Consider the following 20,024-nt stretch of genomic DNA (forward strand, 5'->3'; position numbering starts at 1 on the left):
CAGTTTCCCTTTATTTTGCTACAAGTTATATTCACAGTTTAATAAGCTCCTAATTTGATTTTTCATTTGGTATAAAAGTTATAAATACAAATGCATTCAATTCTATTTGTTGTATCTTCTGTCTTCAAGGCTTAGAAAGCACACACCACTTAAGATGTTCGATAATTAACTCAATCTTTTATTTTTAAGGGATCAGTGCCCTCTGTAGTTGGCTGCTTTGCTTTCCTCCCCCTTGGACTGTTCCTTAATGGCAGGCTCTGTCTTTCATCTCAAATCCCCAGTGCTTAGTAAATCGCACTCCATATTTACTGGCTCTATGGATGGATGAAAAGATGGATGATGATGCTAATAATAATGGCTAATATTATTTGACTTCTTATTAAGCACTGTTCTAATCACTTTTATAAATATTAACTTGATGCACTGAGGTTTCTATTCTTAATCATACCTACATAGTAATCTTGGAAAGAGTCACAAATCCACGTTAAACAGCCTGCTTTTCTAATGAAGGGGCATTACAGAATAAACATCAAACTTATGCCTCCACCCTATGTCTTAGAGGGTGGCCACACTGTCCACCAGCAACTGTAAAATAAAGGAGTATGCAAAGTGCCATGAAACATTAATGACATTCCAGCTCCCGTTGTGAATCCATTTTCTCACTCCTAAACTCAGATGCCTTAGTCTTGAAACATGTGTTATATGAGTACTCACTTTCCATTACATTCTATGTGTGTTTTTTCCTTCATCAGTAGAAAGAAAATAATAATACAATCTATTTCATAAGGGTGCAATGAGGAGTAAATGGGGAAATACTTAGGGCAATGCCTGACCTCTGGAAGAGCTCAAAAACTCTCAGCTATGATCACCAGCATCATTTTTATTAGACAAGCTAGCATCATCTGCGTCTTCATTCTTTCTCCTGTGCCAAGCTAGACAAGTTTCTGAAAAATTATTATTTCATATCTGTATGGTTCAACTTCCCCAACTTTCACATATTCTTCCACATTACAATCGGATTACCCTTCAAGAAGATAACCACCTCCAGTGTCAATCATCTCCTCAGTGCTAAATCTGCTGGCCTGTTGCACAAAATGAAATCAGCATCCATCCCCCTAAACCTTCAAAACCTTCCATCCTCCCTGTCACTAATGCCAGAGACCTTGGTACCATCCTAGTTCTTTCTCTTTCTATGTGCCCCTACAAGTAAATCATCATCAAATGAAAAATCATCCAATCCAATCCTTCCACCTTAGAGAGGCTCTCCATCCTTTCCACTCCAACTCTCTTATTTCAGGTCCCTCCTGTATGCCACTAGGAAATATGCAACATGCTCTGTTCTTTTTTAATTCTCTTTTTCTTTATCTAAAACATGTTATATTCTTTCATCAGAGTTATCATTCTATCATTCAGTTGACTTTCCCCCCTAAATTCTCTGAGATCAACTGAATTGAACAGACTTTTCAGCATGACATTCCAGGTGTTCCCTGATCTAGTTCCACCCCACCCCCTACCCCCTGCCTTCCGGTCTTCCATCTCCATCTCTATCTACTCCTCACACTTGACCTCTCTCCTTAACAAAGATCTACCCACCTTTCAGATCCAAGCTTGCCCATCAGGGCCTCTAATGAAGTCCTTCTTATTCCCTCCACTAGTAATTAATTGCTTCCTCTTTTATAAATCCCTAGTATTTTATATCCTCCTCAATTTATTTAAAGCATTCTTTTTATTACAGTTGTATATGAAATGCCTCTCTCTCCTATTATAAGGCAAAATGTCTTGCTTACCTTTGTAGGACTGGTTGTATCCAGTAGAATCTGTGTGTGTGTGTGTTATTTAACTCTTTTCATCTTATTTTCTTCTTTTTTAAAAGAGAAAGCAATTAATATATAGAGAGAAGCCAGATGGAGTTAAAATATAATGGGCTTTCATATTTTCTCTGGTACATAGGAATTGTGTGACTCTTGAGGGAAGACCCACAACCAGCTTAAGGCTTTTTTTTTTTTTTTTTTTAGCCCATCAATAAAGCAAGAATACTAATAACTAAGCTGAAGGGTTCTTGTAAGAATCGAAGAAGACATATACATGACGTACCTGGCATGCTTGGTTCTTAGTACAAAAAGGTCATGATTGCAAGTATTAAAAGTGAATGTTTCACAAGCTCTTTTTTTGGTAGGCATTACATAACACGTAAGTGTAGAAAGATTTTGTTAACTATAAAATATGAAACACATTTTATACGAAAGAGCTCAAATAATACAATTAGGAGAAAAGGAAGACCTCAACAAATGTTTGATTCTTCTTTCAGTCTCTCTCAAATTCTCTGTAATGACTCAAGTTTCTACTCAACCAATTTGAGGCATACCTAGCCTTTGACAAGTCAAAATATTATATGACTAATGTTTAAACAAAAAAATAATAATTTTCTTTAAATTTTCACTTCCTAACCATTTCTTCAGAATCTTCATTAAAGTTAATAGTTTCCAACAAAGTACTCTGTATTTATTATATACAACTTTCGATGTCACAGTCAACTTAAAAAAAGTCCCCAAAATCTCATCCTAGCATCTGTTCTTCCTCACAGACACTTTGATGTGATCTTTGCAATTCCAACTTAATTTGTCCTTATGAAAATGTAATAGTTTATTGCAATTTTTTCCAGACTTGATGTTCTCATAATTATTTATTTAGAAAAACTGGTATCAATTTTATACCCGTAACACTACAAAAAAAGTTCTCCTTAGCTGCCGAAGACTTCAGTAAGAAATATTCACTTTGATACCATATTAGGAGACTATATTACTCATGACAAATTATGCAACCATCAGATTATTCCTCAAATACATGACTCTTCTATAAATGACTTTCATCCCCTATGAACACCAAAAGCTGCAAGTCACATATGGGAGGAGAAAAATATTGTAAATTCACTTCAAATATTTTTTTTTTTTTAAACATCTTTATTGAAGTATAATTGCTTTACAATGGTGTGTTAGCTTCTGCTTTATAACAAAGTGAATCAGTTATACATATACATATGTTCCCATATCTCTTCCCTCTTGCATCTCCCTCCCTCCCACCCTCCCTATCCCACCCCTCTAGGTGGTCACAAAGCACCGAGCTGATCTCCCTGTGCTATGCGGCTGCTTCCCACTAGCTATCTATTTTACATTTGGTAGTGTATATATGTCCATGACATTCTCTCACCCTGTCACATCTCACCTCTCCCCCTCCCCATATCCTCAAGTCCATTCTCTAGTAGGTCTGTGTCTTTATTCCCATCTTGCCACTAGGTTCTTCATGACCTTTTTTTTTTTTTTTTTCCCCTTAGATTCCATATATATGTGTTAGCATACTGTATTTCTTTTTCTCTTTCTGACTTACTTCACTCTGTATGACAGACTCTAACTCCATCCACCTCATTACAAATACCTCCATTTCATTTCTTTTTATGGCTGAGTAATATTCCATTGTATATATGTGCCACATCTTCTTTATCCATTCATCCGATGATGGACACCTAGGTTGCTTCCATGTCCTGGCTATTGTAAACAGAGCTGCAATGAATATTTTGGTACATGACTCTTTCTGAATTATGGTTTTCTCAGGGTATATGCCCACTAGTGGGATTGCTGGGTCGTATGGTAGTTCTATTTTTAGTTTTTTAAGGAACCTCCATACTGTTCTCCATAGTGGCTGTATCAATTTACATTCCCACCAACAGTGCAAGAGGGTTCCCTTTTCTCCACACCCTCTCCAGCATTTATTGTTTCTAGATTTTTTGATGATGGCCATTCTGACCGGTGTGAGATGATACCTCATTGTAGTTTTGATTTGCATTTCTCTAATGATTAATGATGTTGAGCATTCTTTCATGTGTCTGTTGGCAATCTGTATATCTTCTTTGGAGAAATGTCTATTTAGGTCTTCTGCCCATTTTTGGATTGGGTTGTTCGTTTTATTGTTATTGAGCTGCATGAGCTGCTTGTAAATCTTGGAGATTAATCCTTTGTCAGTTGCTTCATTTGCAAATATTTTCTCCCATTCTGAGGGTTGTCTTTTGGTCTTGTTTATGGTTTCCTTTGCTGTGCAAAAGCTTTTGAGTTTCATTAGGTCCCATTTGTTTATTTGTGTTTTTATTTCCATTTCTCTAGGAGCTGGGTCAAAAAGGATCTTGCTGTGATTTATGTCGTAGAGTGTTCTGCCTATGTTTTCCTCTAAGAGTTTGATAGTGTCTGGCCTTACACTTAGGTCTTTAATCCATTTTGAGTTTATTTTTGTGTATGGTGTCAGGGAGTGTTCTAATTTCATACTTTTACATGTATCTGTCCAATTTTCCCAGCACCACTTATTGAAGAGGCTGTCTTTTCTCCACTGTATATGCTTGCCTCCTTTATCAAAGATAATGTGACCATATGTGCGTGGGCTTATCTCTGGGCTTTCTATCCTGTTCCATTGATCTATATTTCTGTTTTTGTGCCAGTACCAAACTGTCTTGATTACTGTAGCTTTGTAATATAGTCTGAAGTCAGGGAGCCTGATTCCTCCAGCTCCATTTTTCGTTCTCAAGATTGCTTTGGCTATTCGGGGTCTTTTGTGTTTCCATACAAATTGTGAAATTTTTTGTTCTAGTTCTGTGAAAAATGCCAGTGGAAGTTTGATAGGGATTGCATTGAATCTGTAGATTGCTTTGGGTAACAGAGTCATTTTCACAATGTTGATTCTTCCAATCCAAGAACATGGTATATCTCTCCATCTATTTGTATCATCTTTAATTTCTTTCATCAGTGTCCTATAATTTTCTGCATACAGGTCTTTTGTCTCCTTAGGTAGGTTTATTCCTAGATATTTTATTCTTTTTGTTGCAATGGTAAATGGGAGTGTTTTCTTAATTTCACTTTCAGATTTTTCATCATTAGTATACAGGAATGCAAGAGATTTCTGTGCATTAATTTTGTATCCTGCTACTTTACCAAATTCATTGATTAGCTCTAGTAGTTTTCTGGTAGCATCTTTTGGATTCTCTATGTATAGTATCATGTCATCTGCAAACAGTGACAGCTTTACTTCTTCTTTTCCGATTTGGATTCCTTTTATTTCTTTTTCTTCTCTGATTGCTGTGGCTAACACTTCCAAAACTATGTTGAATAATAGTGGTGAGAGTGGGCAACCTTGTCTTGTTCCTGATCTTAGTGGAAATGGTTTCAGTTTTTCACCATTGAGGACAATGTTGGCTGTGGGTTTGTCATATACGGCCTTTATTATGTTGAGGAAAGTTCCCTCTATGCCTACTTTCTGCAGGACTTTTATCATAAATGGGTGTTGAATTTTGTCGAAAGCTTTCTCTGCATCTATTGAGATGATCATATGGTTTTTCTCCTTCAATTTGTTAATATGATGTATCACGTTGATTGATTTGCGTATATTGAAGAATCCTTGCATTCCTGGAATAAACCCCACTTGATCATGGTGTATAATCCTTTTAATGTGCTGTTGGATTCTGTTTGCTAGTATTTTGTTAAGGATTTTTGCATCTATGTTCATCAGTGATATTGGCCTGTAGTTTTCTTTCTTTGTGACATCTTTGTCTGGTTTTGGTATCAGGGTGATGGTGGCCTCGTAGAATGAGTTGGGGAGTGCTCCTCCCTCTGCAATATTTTGGAAGAGTTTGAGAAGGATAGGTGTTAGCTCTTCTCTAAATGTTTGATAGAATTCGCCTGTGAAGCCATCCGGTCCTGGGCTTTTGTGTGTTGGAAGATTTTTAATCACAGTTTCAATTTCAGTGCTTGTGATTGGTCTGTTCATATTTTCTATTTCTTCCTGGTTCAGTCTTGGCAGGTTGTGCATTTCTAAGAATCTGTCCATTTCTTCCAGGTTGTCCATTTTATTGGCATAGAGTTGCTTGTAGTAATCTCTCATGATCGTTTGTATTTCTGCAGTGTCAGTGGTTACTTCTCCTTTTTCATTTCTAATTCTATTAATTTGAGTCTTCTCCCTTTTTCTCTTGATGAGTCTGGCTAATGGTTTATCAATTTTGTTTATCTTCTCAAAGAACCAGCTTTTAGTTTCATTGATTTTTGCTATTGTTTCCTTCATTTCTTTTTCATTTATTTCTGATCTGATCTTTATGATTTCTTTCCTTCTGCTAGCTTTGGGGTTTTTTTGTTCTTCTTTCTCTAATTGCTTTAGGTGCAAGGTTAGGTTGTTTATTCGAGATGTTTCCTGTTTCTTGATGTAGGCTTGTATTGCTATAAACTTCCCTCTTAGAACTGCTTTTGCTGCATCCCATAGGTTTTGGATCGTCGTGTCTCCATTGTCATTTGTTTCTAGGTATTTTTTGATTTCCCCTTTGATTTCTTCAGTGATCACTTCGTTATTAAGTAGTGTATTGTGTAGCCTCCACGTGTTTGTATTTTTTACAGATCTTTTCCTGTAATTGATATCTAGTCTCATAGCGTTGTGGTCGGAAAAGATACTTGATACGATTTCAATTTTTTTAAATTTACCAAGGCTTGATTTGTGACCCAAGATATGATCTATCCTGGAGAATGTTCCATGAGCACTTGAGAAAAATGTGTATTCTGTTGTTTTTGGGTGGAATGTCCTATAAATATCAATTAAGTCCATCTTGTTTAATGTATCATTTAAAGCTTGTGTTTCCTTATTTATTTTCATTTTGGATGATCTGTCCATTGGTGAAAGTGGGGTGTTAAAGTCCCCTACTATGATTGTGTTACTGTCGATTTCCCCTTTTATGGCTGTTAGTATTTGCCTTATGTATTGAGGTGCTCCTATGTTGGGTGCATAAATATTTACAATTGTTATACCTTCCTCCTGGATCGATCCCTTGATCATTATATAGTGTCCTTCTTTGTCTCTTGTAATAGTCTTTATTTTAAAGTCTATTTTGTCTGATATGAGAATTGCTACTCCAGCTTTCTTTTCATTTCCATTTGCATGGAATATCTTTTTCCATCCCCTCACTTTCAGTCTGTATGTGTCTCTAGGTCTGAAGTGGGTCTCTTGTAGACAGCATATATATGGGTCTTGTTTTTGTATCCATTCAGCCAGTCTGTGTCTTTTGGTGGGAGCATTTAATCCATTTACATTTAAGGTAATTATCGATATGTATGTTCCTATTCCCATTTTCTTAAATGTTTTGGGTTTGTTATTGTAGGTGTTTTCCTTCTCTTGTGTTTCTTGCCTAGAGAAGTTCCTTTAGCATTTGTTGTAAAGCTGGTTTGGTGGTGCTGAACTCTCTCAGCTTTTGCTTGTCTGTAAAGGTTTTAATTTCTCCATCAAATCTGAATGAGATCCTTGCTGGGTAGAGTAATCTTGGTTGTAGGTTTTTCTCCTTCATCACTTTAAGTATATCCTGCCACTCCCTTCTGGCTTGCAGAGTTTCTGCTGAAAGATCAGCTGTTAACCTTATGGGGATGCCCTTGTGTGTTATTTGTTGTTTTTCCCTTGCTGCTTTTAATATGTTTTCTTTATATTTAATTTTTGATAGTTTGATTAATATGTGTCTTGGTGTGTTTCTCCTTGGATTTATCCTGTATGGGACTCTCTGTGCTTCCAGGACTTGATTAACTATTTCCTTTCCCATATTAGGGAAGTTTTCAACTATAATCTCTTCAAATATTTTCTCAGTCCCTTTCTTTTTCTCTTCTTCTTCTGGGACCCCTATAATTCGAATGTTGGTGCGTTTAATGTTGTCCCAGAGGTCTCTGAGACTGTCCTCAGTTCTTTTCATTCTTGTTTCTTTATTCTGCTCTGCAGTAGTTATTTCCACCATTTTATCTTCCAGGTCACTTATCCGTTCTTCTGCCTCAGTTATTCTGCTATTGATCCCGTCTAGAGTATTTTTAATTTCATTTATTGTGCTTTTCATCGTTGCTTGGTTCCTCTTTAGTTCTTCTACGTCCTTGTTAAATGTTTCTTGCATTTTGTCTATTCTATTTCCAAGATTTTGGATCATCCTTACTATCATTATTCTGAATTCTTTTTCAGGTAGACTACCTATTTCCTCTTCATTTGTTAGGTCTGGTGTGTTTTGACCCTGCTCCTTCATCTGCTGTGTGTTTTTTTGTCTTCTCATTTTGCTTATCTTACTGTGTTTGGGGTCTCCTTTTCACAGGCTGCAGGTTCGTAGTTCCCGTTGTTTTTGGTATCTGTCCCCAGTGGCTAAGGTTGGTTCAGTGGGTTGTGTAGGTTTCCTGGTGGAGGGAACTAGTGCCTGTGTTCTGGTGGATGAGGCTGGATGTTGTCTTTCTGGTGGGCTCGTCCACGTCTGGTGGTGTGTTTTGGGGTGTCTGTGGCCTTATTATGATTTTAGGCAGCCTCTCTGTTAATGGATGGGGCTGTGTTCCTGTCTTGCTAGTTGTTTGGCATAGGGTGTCCAGCACTGTAGCTTGCTGGTCGTTGAGTGAAGCTGGGTCTTGATGTTGAGATGGAGATCTCTGAGAGATTTTCGCCGTTTGGTATTACGTGGAGCTGGGAGGTCTCTTGTGGACCAGTGTCCTGAAGTTGGCTCTCCCACCTCAGAGGCACAGCCCTGATGCCTGGCTGGAGCACCAAGAGCCTTTCATCCACACGGCCAAGTACGTGGGGATTTTCTTGCCTTTTGGGAGGTCTGACGTCTTCTGCCAGCGTTCAGTGGGTGTTCTGTAGGAGCAGTTCCACGTGTAGATGTATTTCTAATGTATCTGTGGGAAGGAAGGTGATCTCCGCGTCTTACTCTTCCGCCATCTTGCCCCTCCTCCCCCAAATATTTTTATAAGTGAGAACAATTACCTCAGAATTTTGAAATTCACTATTAAATGGAATAAAGTAAGCTTTGTTATCTCACAACAAATTAAACACAAAATGTTAAAGATAGGTGCATCTATTAAATTGACATTTTATCCTTATTTGTAAATACATTTTTTTAAACCTCAGCCTTGAGTAAAATGTTGCCGAAGGCCTTGTGCATATTAACAACTAGCACGCCCACTGTCTGGTAGAGAGAGGCAACCAGCACAAAGAATTCACCAGAAAAGATATCCAGAGACAGTCCATACCTCTCAACCTGAAAAATTCATTAACCTCAAGAACACAGAAAGAAAGAAAAGTGTCGTGTCTATCTACGCCGCATCAAGAACTAACGTGCATTTGATGTCTTCAATGCTAAACGACATACAATCTGACAGGACCTGATATTCAGCCCTGCTATGTGAAAGGAAGCATTTGAGAAAACACACAATTATATACACTTTGACAATTAATATATGGGCCGCCTCTTCTCTAGGTATACAATGAAATTCAAATAGCACCGTATGCTAAAAACATAAATGATGTATTTGGAGTTGTATTTTCATTTCTCTTAAGTGTTTGTTCTCAAGGATTTTAAGATTCTTCACCTGTGCATGGTAACTTGAGTTCGGCTAATGAGAAGGGTATGGATTCTTACACACACAAACAGCTTTATAAAATAAACTGGTCAGGGCAAGAATTAAGAATTTTGTCTTATTTAAAATTATTAATTACAACTAGGAAAAATAAGGAAGAGCTTCAACAACCTGGGAAAGCCTTTCCTAGTCTCTCTCAAGAACTTACTTGTAAGGATTTTCACTGCTTTATTTTATCACAGGTCACAAGCATTTCCACTATCTATGGACCTTTTCAAAATGTCCTGGCACTTGGTTTGGCCCATTTAGTGTCCATCCCCCTCCCCAACATTTGAAAACCGGTCTATTATTGGTTTGCAAACAGATGTGCCCAGCTATAAATCTACTAATTCTTATACCCTCCATGTGTAGATTCCATTCTGCTCAAATGTAGAGAAATACTGGGAGCTCTGAATGAAAAATGAAGCAAAAGAAATGTCAACTCGCCCCTCTACCTTTTTATAGGGAAAAGAGATTTTAAAACATCTTAGAGAAACTGATGAAACGTACAAGTGTCCAAAGCCTTACTTAGAACGACACAGAAAAGCATGAAAACTAGCTCCGATTTAGGTAATGGTCATGGTTTTGCTTCCTTTTTTGTTTTGTCTTACTTCTGCTTAACTCGGCTAGGAACCAAGAGCTCTAATAATTTTTCCAATTATAAATGTTCTTTCACATTTTGTTTCCATTTCAGATCTATTCATCAGCAAATGCTGATGCATGCTTAAAATAATAACCAATAATTTGGGGAAACTTTATAAACCTTTCCTCTCGTTAATGATCACTATCAGGAGAATTTATTTCTGCTTATTTTTCCATTTCTGTCCTCAATCTGCTGATTTATAAATTTAGCTGTCAATACTCAAGAGTGCTAAGCCATGGAATGACTGTCAAAGAGAAACGTCACCCAAAGTACCGTCTGCCTTACAAAGAGTAAATGCAAATTCAATCACCCAGGGGAGACTGAATTCTTTACGGAGTTTAACCATAAAGATGTCAGAGCTAATATTACAGGTTTGCAGGCAAGGATTAAGAAATTACTTAATTAGGTACACTTTGGGTGATGTGCCATTTTAGCACTATTCTAAAGGATACATTTGTTAATTGGCTAAAGAACAACAGAGCACTGAGACCTGTTCTCTGACAAAAAAATATTACATTCAGTAAGTATTGATATGACTATGAGATAGGAATACTTTGACCCTTTAAACATCACTTTAATGATAAAAATGCCTTATGTTCCTCCAAGTTGGAATGACCTAACACATGCATACAGAGTTAGTCCTGCCCTTAATGCCAGTATTTCTCCTAAACAGGACACACACATTGTCCGAGACCAGCAGACCAAGATTTGCTGGTCTCCTGTCCTCTTTTCTCTTCCCCTGTGACTCATTTTCAAGTACTAGCTTCTTCACTTTTCACTCATGTCTAAACCTACCAGCCTCCTGGCCTTGTAGTGCGGTCTTTTAAACTTCCTGACACCATCTTCTTGTACATGATTTTCTAAAATCTAATAGGCAGATGCCTTGTCCTAACTGAAGACACGACTGCCTTTTGCTCCCTAGCAAACCTTCTCTGTACTGACAGCCCCAGCGTCCTAGACGTGCCCAGCTTGCACCATTCAGGTGCAAAGGCCCAGGCATAACAATCTCGAAATGACTCTAATAGATCCTAATACCCTAATGAAACCTAAGTTTAAAGGAATTTTAACAACTTGGACATCTTTAAGATCAACTTCGTATAGTATGTTGGTTGACTGCCTTCTCCATTATTCTAAAAAACACAAATAATTAGAATTTGTGCACAAGCCCTCTCTTATCTTTCTTTGTACCCTACTTCAATTTCTCCCTTTCCTGTCCTTACAAACTTCCAGGTGTTCAGTGTCCTGGTGCTGGCCACTAGCATCCAAAGCTCTGACCCCAGCCCCCCCAGAAGCTACTGTCCTCAGAAGCACCACAAATTCTAATTCTACTTCTCCTTCCTCCATAAATTTACATTTTCCCACAAGTGACTAAATATAAAAGCTACAAAGTGCTAGCGTTATTATCAAAGTCCGTAGAGCCATTTGGATTTAGGTCTCAAAAGACAGCCGCATCTTGACCTGACCACCTACGATAACCCAGGAGTTCCAATCCAACACAGACCCAAGGCACATGTTTCAAAACTGTATCTTTACTAACCATTATCTAGTGGCCTTCAATGGAATTGCTGGGCTACCCAGGGCCATGTGCCCTTTTCAGTAACTGCCACTAATGTGTCTGAATCTAGATTTTCACACTAAGTACTCCAAGAGAAGATACTGCTGCAACTATTTAAGAAATTGGATAATAAGCTAGGCTCAACTTACACACCTCTTTAGAAGGAGGGTGATTATTGTTCATTACAATCAGAGTTGTATTTTGCTCCCATATGAGACATTCTTTGTTTCCAGAGTCCCTAAGTTCTGTTGATTTGGTTTTTTATTCTTTGATGAATGGTGCATATTTGGGCAACCTTTTGCTTAGGTCCTTTCAGAATTCTGGAATAGGTTTCAGAAGCCCATCATTACTGAAAACTATTATGCTGTGAAATAACTATGTTTTCTTAGATTGCACACAATCAGAAAGCCTCAATGCTCTTTATAAGAGATTCATAGCTTGATAAAAATATCCATTATCTCTTCTAACATATAGATCTTTTAAACCTTCTGTAGCTCAGAAAAGCTTCTCATAATTCAAATACTGAGTCACTGCTGTGACTGACAAAACAGTTCTATCAATTTCATAGTAACTGCAGGTTCACTATGACTCCATGTCATACAGATAATCTACAGGAAGGAGCTTATATGACAGACTTTGGTGTATCACAGAAAAATATAAAAAATCAGACTCCAGACTCCACCAGGGTCAGCATGCCAAGATAAGCAGCATAATGCCTTGTTCAGCTTGAGCAAATCAAAGCAGAATCTTGTTCTTTATTAGTTAGTTTATAAAGGGCAGCTCCATTTTCAACTGGATATGAATTTGAAATCACAGAGTTGGCTTTACTTGAATATGTCTGTGTTTATGCATGTGTCGAAAATCTGCACTATTTATAATTTATGTAAGTTTTACATCGCAAGACTTTAGCTATAATTTGAGAGATTACATCTTTTTTAACTATTAAGAAACATCCCGGGGTGGAAATAAATGTTAATGTACTTAAAATATAATATCATGCAAGACGGTTTAGGTGAGAACGTGTTTTGGTATATTTTAAAATGCAACATGCATATGGCTGAGGAAGAAATACAGTGCGTAAGAAGTCATTAACGAGCTTTAAGATCCGTGGTTACATCTGCCATTTCTATTCCTTGTGACCTACACCACGTGATTCCTCCATTCCCTACTTCAATGACCCCAGTGGGGAGCACAGTTATTCAGGAAGCAAAGCACTAGGAAGATAATAAGGCCTTAGAAATCTGCAAGAATAATTCAAAAATGTTTCTAGTTTTCATCTTAAACAGATGAAATGCTTTGTACTTTTAGCAGCAGCGAACAAATGCTGTCCATGCTCTCTAGTTTCAGATTCCAGTCTCAGATTCCCTGAGCTGTTTTGGTGAACCTTTTGGACTCTCATTTCTATTTGGTCACTGTTCGTCTTCTGCCACTTCAGCGGTCCAATCAGAAAGGCTCTCCATGCCACCACAATCCCCAAGGTCCCCAAGACCACTGGGGGTGGGGGAGAAGACGGTGTCCCAGAGCAGAGACGGTAGTATTATTTCAAAGCTCTGAATGAAGCATGACAAAGGCATCAAGAATTGTTTAACTGGGACAGAAGTTCAAGTTTGCATTACTCAGTAGACTACAAACTATGTGAGGCCACTTATTTAAGAGAAAAAAAGACTTCCTGTGTGAGCTATGTTGTATCTGGTGAGTCATTCACATGGTCTAGAACTGGAAATCCCATGAGAGGTCACTTCATGGGGGCTTCCTTAAGTGATAAGGTCAAACAAAAAAATGGGTAGGCAAAAGCATACCTCCCAATAAAGACGGAATAAGAGTAACACAAGTCTGGGTTTTATCTGAGAAGGTGCTGGAGAAAAAAACAAGGCATAAAGACAGAACCCTACCTTACTACTAAACTTAATATGTCTGCCCTAGAAAAAGTAACCATTTCTTTGGGGTTTTTCACTTGCATAACATTTGAAAAAGAGTTTACAAGAAATCTCATATAGAAAAAGTATCTGAGTGCAATTAATGAAGTGAGAGAAATTCATAAAGCTCTTTCACTTTCAATCAAAACAAGGACAAGTGACTTTTCCCTGGCTGGTTCGGACCGGTGGGTGAAACAGAGGAAAGAGTACAGCAGCAGACACAGGAACAAAGAAAGCTGTGTCATCCCCACACACCGCTGGGCTGCCCACAGTAAAATGCCACGGGGCAGGGGCCACCTGCCCGCTCAGTTCATGGTGGTCTAGTGAGAGCTGCTCAGGACCCACAGCTCTGTTTACCATGCGGAAGCACGTGCTCATCCTGGTGCCTCTACCCCGAACGCTCAGGACCAACGGTCCCTTGGGAACCTCCAAGTTCCAAATGGCTGGTGTCCCTCAAACTCGCCAGTTCAGAGACGCCTTGACTAGCCGAAAGTGGTCTCTTTTAAATTAATGTGTTTACAATCTGCTGGAAAACTTCAAGAAAACTCTTCCAAACCAATCCTACTGTCTTTTAAAATACTAAGCTAAATAGCCAAGATTTTGCTCCCTCTCTTTCTTACGTGCCCATGAGCGCGCACATGCACACATGTGCATATAGATTTTTTTTTAAAAATTTGTCTCATTATTATTTACAGTATCTTTCAAACTTATTTTCAAAAAGTACCACATATCTTTAATTCTCAAAAGAGAAATGTGATCCTCCTAACAATGCCTTACATAAAGCCCTAGCAGTGCAAAACATCACACTATGGAAATGTTGAAAAAAAGGTAGGACTTCCCTGGTGGTACAGTGGTTAAGAATCCGCCTGCCAATGCAGGGGACACGGGTTCGAGCCCTGGTCCAGAAAGATCCCACATGCTGCGCAGCAACTAAGCCCGTGCACCACAACTACTGAGCCTGTGCTCTAGAGCCCGCGAGTCACAACTACTGAGCCCACGTGCCTAGAGCCCGTGCTCTGCTACAAGAGAAGCCACTGCGATGAGAAGCCCGCGCACTGCAACGAAGAGTAGCCCCCGCTCACTGCAACTAGAGAAAGCCCGCATGCAGCAACGAAGACCCAACACAGCCAAAAATAAATACATAAATAAATTTATGAAAAGCTTAGACTCTCGGCCTAAGTTATAATATATAGCACATAATTTTTAAAAAATAAGGCTATAAAATTATTTCCAGGAAAAGCAAAGGTCCATTTGAGTTCAAGATTAAATCTAGGCACTGAAGAAACATGTTGGAATTCACCCTCTAGACTTTATCTGTAAAGCATGAAAAACAGCAGAGCATCTTTTTAAAAGTATGGACATTTGCCAAAAATAAATATGAAACTTCCAAATGCCTACCTCAGATACTGATCAGTAGGAAAGCTATAGGTATCAATGCAAACATTCATTCACTTATTCACTCAGGATTTCCTTGGGATAAGAAAATCCCACCAGCAATAGTGGGGAAACTTTTTATGCCCTCCTTAAAAGCATTGAACATTACTAGTTTTCTTTTAAATTTCTAAAAAAAAGTTAAATAAATGTTCATATAATTTTCTTTAAGTTTTATAAAACATTTATTAATAGGAAATACATGGGAACAATACTGCCCTCCACAGGCAGTAAAGTCCTACAATGAAGTCCTAAGGTGGCAGCCAGCATGAGAAAAAAACATGAGGAGATCTCAAGAGGTCTGCTTCCCTTTCTACAGACTGGTGTTTGGAAATTCTCAACCAAAATACCTATTCCTGTGTCCTTTCAAAGCAATTACAATTCCATCATTTCATCTCAAGGTATCCTTCCTCCCTTCTTTCTCTGTCCTCTTGCTCCCTTCTTTCTCTCTCAATACCAACCAAATATTATATATGCTAGAACATAAATTCATGTATGCAGGGATTTTTGTCTGTTTCATTCACTGATGTGTTATAAGCACTTGGTGCCCAGCAGACAGTAGGTGCTCGATATTTGTTGACTGCAACTGAATACGCCCATTCCTATGAAGACAGTGGTAAATAAGACACAGTTCCTGCTCTCAAAGCAGTCACTACATATTTGAGGAAACAGACCAGATTATCATATAAACACACGTGCTATGTGGTAAATTGTAAGAGTCATGAACAAAAGGTTCCTGGAATGCAGAAGGGCAGCATGGTAACTCTACTCCGATACAGAGGGAGGGTCTTAGGAAATATCCAAGAGAAGATGTTTCTCTTAAGAGGAATAGGATTAACTACACAGACAAGGCAAGAAATGGCCCTCCAGGTAGACAAAACAGGACATGTAAAGACTTGGAGTATGAGATCACAACATACTGCCTGCCCAGCTACTGAGAGGCTTGTTTATAGAGATGAGGGTGCAGAAGTTACCAGGCATTATCAAGGCTCAAGTGTAACTGACGGGAAACCAATGAAAAAGTTTAAACAAAGAAGTGATTTGATCAGACTGTGATCTTCAAAAGCACCTTTTGAGGTAGGGGGAGGAGGAGAGGTAGAAAAGACAAGAAGACTGAAGCCTAAGGATTAAGTGCATGTGTTGAGGCAAAAAATGAGAAGAGCCTGAACTAAGGCCATAGAGGTGCTTTTAAAAGAAAGAGAATGGATAAGAGAGATATTTAGGAAATGGGATTTGTCATGACTAAATGACTCACGGTGAGAGCAGGGGAATTTAGGCTGATCTGAGCTTTCTGAATTGAACAACTGAGAGCCTCTGAGTTCCATTCACTGAGACGATGGATAAAGGTGGCTGTAGAGGTTCTGATATTTGGGGAGAGATAAGTTTGGGTCCTGGGTTTGAAGTGGAGGTTTGGGGCATCTGATGGAGCCATGGATCGGACAGTTAATAACACTGGTAGAGATGAAGACAGAGCACTGGGCTGGCTGAAAAGCCTTAACTGATAACGTCATGTTTGGGGTTAAGGTAACCCAGAGTGCGGTGGGAGAGGATAACGAAGAGGACAGAACTCAATAAAAAATTGTTGAATTAATAAAAGGACCCAGGATAATATCCTGGGAAGCCCCAGTACTCAAAAATAAAAGCACCTATGAAAGCAGCTGAGAGAGTGATATTTGTGTATTATTTAACAGACTATCTTTGGGTAGAAAATGCATTCGATTGAATTTGAGTTTCTCTTTCAAGTCTGTGGTACCAAAGAAAACTCATCTTCTTTCTAAATTAGATTATTAAATGGTACCATAATTGGCTTTCATACATTCCATTTTCATACATATCATGCTGTTTATCATACCATATTTTCATAAATGAGCATCAAAACCAACTTTTCAAAGTAAACAAAGTAGATACCCTAGCATAGCACTTATAAATGGCGTACCATGGGGTCAGGATAGGCCAAAATTAGTTCACTTTTGCAAAAGCAGCTCTGCTTACAATCTACATACAGAGCATTTTCCCCAGTAACTCTCCTTGTAGCAAACAGTGGCAGTATAGTGGCAGCTAATTAGGTAAGATTAAACGCAAATGAAACCTAGATGACTGAAGAAGAGGATTAATGTATTTCAATATAAATATAGAAGAATGAATTTTCAAATCTATCATGTCAAATCACTGAAGCACAGACCAGCTGATTTAATGCCCCTGAGAAGTTATCAACCAATAACAAGATGTTCCCAGAATTTTCCCAGAAGATAACAAAACTGCTTATGGAATGACTGAGTAGGTCATCACCTAACAGACCACCTCCAGATGGGATTTTGAATTTGAACTTCTCACTTGTCTTTTTCCCCCTCCCCCTCTAGACCCCCTTGATAGCATCCATAAACCATCTTAGTCCCCTTCAAATCCACATTCTTTGAGGATGAGAGAGATGGTTACAAAAAGTTTGTGTTGGGTTGAGTGAGGACCAAGGGGAGCCATGGTCCCCACTCTCCCCCCAGGGCAGGGGCTTGCTAAGTGTTTATAACTGGTCAGTTACAGCTTCTAGCACTCCTGGAGATGTACCCTCAGCAGAAGAATCCCTGACCTTTGGGAAAAAGTATCTGGATACAGTAAAATGGAAATGAAAGTAGTTTAGAATTATGGCCCAGAAGTTTAGTTAGTTAAACAGCATTTCAAAATCCCACAAGGTAGGAAAAAGGTACCCTTGTTAGCTTAATTTCTTCAAAGGGCACCAAACACTATCTCTTTGTATCTCTCATAGTACTTAATAAGCACTAAAGAAGGAAATGAATCATTATACACTCAAGTGGTAACGGATGCTATCCTTGACTTTAAATTACAGCGCATGGGAAAGGCAAGAAATCTCAGGAAACTTAACACTAACAGACAGTAAGTCTTTCTCTTTGAAAAGCAGGGCCTGACCTTGAACTCCAAGTTTATTTTTGCTCTAACCTAAGTCCACACACAGTAACTTTTAGCGATACTATTTATTACCTTGTTAGTAAAGAGGCTATTGTGTCTTGTAGATCCACTGAACCTTGTTAATTTCATTATTTGGCATGCCTAGTTTTATCCTCAGGCAATTTAATTACTATTTTATAGACTTTAAAGATCCTTTTCCTGGAAATGAAAATCAATGAGGCAGACTTGATCAACTGTGGAGGACTGACTGAACAAAAACCTGTTACGTGATCCTTATGAACCTCATAAATTTATCTTAGGGGGTAAATAAGCTAGGTTGCATAGATTTATTATGTAAATTAATTTTACTCCTATTGTACCCCAGAGCATTTTATAAGCATAGTAGGTACCTATAAATATTTCATGAACAAGTGAATAAATGAGTTAATATCATTAGATTTTTCAGTATGTAAGGATTATGAAAGTCTTATTCTATCATTCACGGTGAAAACTTTGGCTCAGTACTGTAATGTATGGATCAGAAGCAGAGACTCGTTTAAAAGGAACTCCAACGTCAACTAAGAGGAACTGATGTTATGATTTTCAGTATGTTGAAAATGCTTTTCTATTATTCACTGAATATTAAAAATAACTAAGATATCCTTACTTAGATATTTGAAGATATACATATATACACACATATTTGTATCTGGAAGGTAAAAAAACTTATTTTTAGGTATGGAAAGTGTTTTTTTTAAATTCAGTCTTCCCCGCAGATCATATGTCATCAGGGAAATGCAAATTAAGACAAGCGAAATATCACCATACCCATTAGAATGGCCAAAATCTGAAACGCTGACAATACTAAATCCTGGTGAAGATGTGGAGCAAGAGGAACTCTCATTCATTGCTGGTGGGAATGCAAAATGGTACAGCTACTCTGGAAGACAGTTCGGCAGTTTCTCAAGAAACTGAGCACATGCTAACCTACAATCCAGCAGTCATGCTCTTTGGTATTTACCCGAAGGAGCTGAAAACTTATGTCCACACAAAAACCTGCACATGGATGTTTATATCAACTTTATTCATAATTTCCAAAACTTGGAAGCAACCAAGACATTCTTTTTTTTTAAAATAAACTTATTTATTTTATTTATTTATTTTTGGCTGTGTTGGGTCTTCGTTGCTGCACGCGGGCTTTCTCCAGTTGCGGCACGCGGGCTTTCTCTAGTTGCGGCACGCGGGGGCTACTCTTCGTTGTGGCGCGCGGGGGCTACTCTTCGTTGCGGTGCGCGGGCTTCTCATAGCGGTGGCTTCTCTTGTTGCGGAGCACAGGCTCTAGGTGCATGGGCTTCAGTAGTTGTGGCTCGTGGGCTCTAGAGCGCAGGCTCAGCAGTCGTGGCACACGGGCTTAGGTGCTCCGCGGCATGTGGGATCTTCCCGGACCAGGGCTCGAACCCGTGTCCCCTGCATTGGCAGGCGGATTCTTAACCACTGCGCCATCAGGGAAGCCCCAAGATATTCTTCAGTAGGTGAATGGATCAATAAACTGTGGTACATCCAGACAATGGAGTATTATTCAGCTCTAAAGAGAAATGAGCTATCAAGTCATAAAAATACATGGAAGAAACTTATATGCACATTACTAAATGAAAGAAGCCAATCTGAAGGGGCTACATACTGTATGATTCCACCTATATGACATTCTGGAAAAGGCAAAACTATAGAGACAGTTAAAAGATCAGTGGTTGCCAGGAGTAGGGGGAATGGGACGGGGTGAAATAGGCAGAGCCTAGAGGATTTTTAGGGTAGTGAAAATATTCTGTATGATACTATACTGATGCACACATGTCATTTTACATTTGTCCAAATCGACAGAATATCCAATAAATGCCAAGAGTGAACTATAATGTAAAGTACAGACTTTGCGTGATTGTGATGTGTCAGTGTTGAGTTCATCAATTGCAACACATGTACTGCTCTGGTGGGGGATATTGACAGTAACGGAGAGCGCTATGCATGTTCAGGGGCAGTGGGTATATGGGAAATCTCTATATCTTCTCTGCAACTTTTCTGTTAACCTACAACTGCTCTAAAAATAATCTCAAGAAAAAATAGTGAGTCTACCAGTTTATCTGTGTCAATGTTTTCCC

General features: G+C 38.6%; 1 protein-coding gene across 3 annotated transcripts in view; it reads right to left on the bottom strand.

The window, feature by feature from the left end:
- CHRM3 (cholinergic receptor muscarinic 3) overlaps positions 1-20,024 on the bottom strand; it is a 526,832-nt gene that overhangs the window by 461,510 nt on the left and 45,298 nt on the right. The window lies entirely within an intron of this gene.

The sequence above is a fragment of the Eubalaena glacialis genome, chromosome 1, assembly GCF_028564815.1.
Source record: "Eubalaena glacialis isolate mEubGla1 chromosome 1, mEubGla1.1.hap2.+ XY, whole genome shotgun sequence".
Classification (NCBI taxonomy): domain Eukaryota; kingdom Metazoa; phylum Chordata; class Mammalia; order Artiodactyla; family Balaenidae; genus Eubalaena; species Eubalaena glacialis.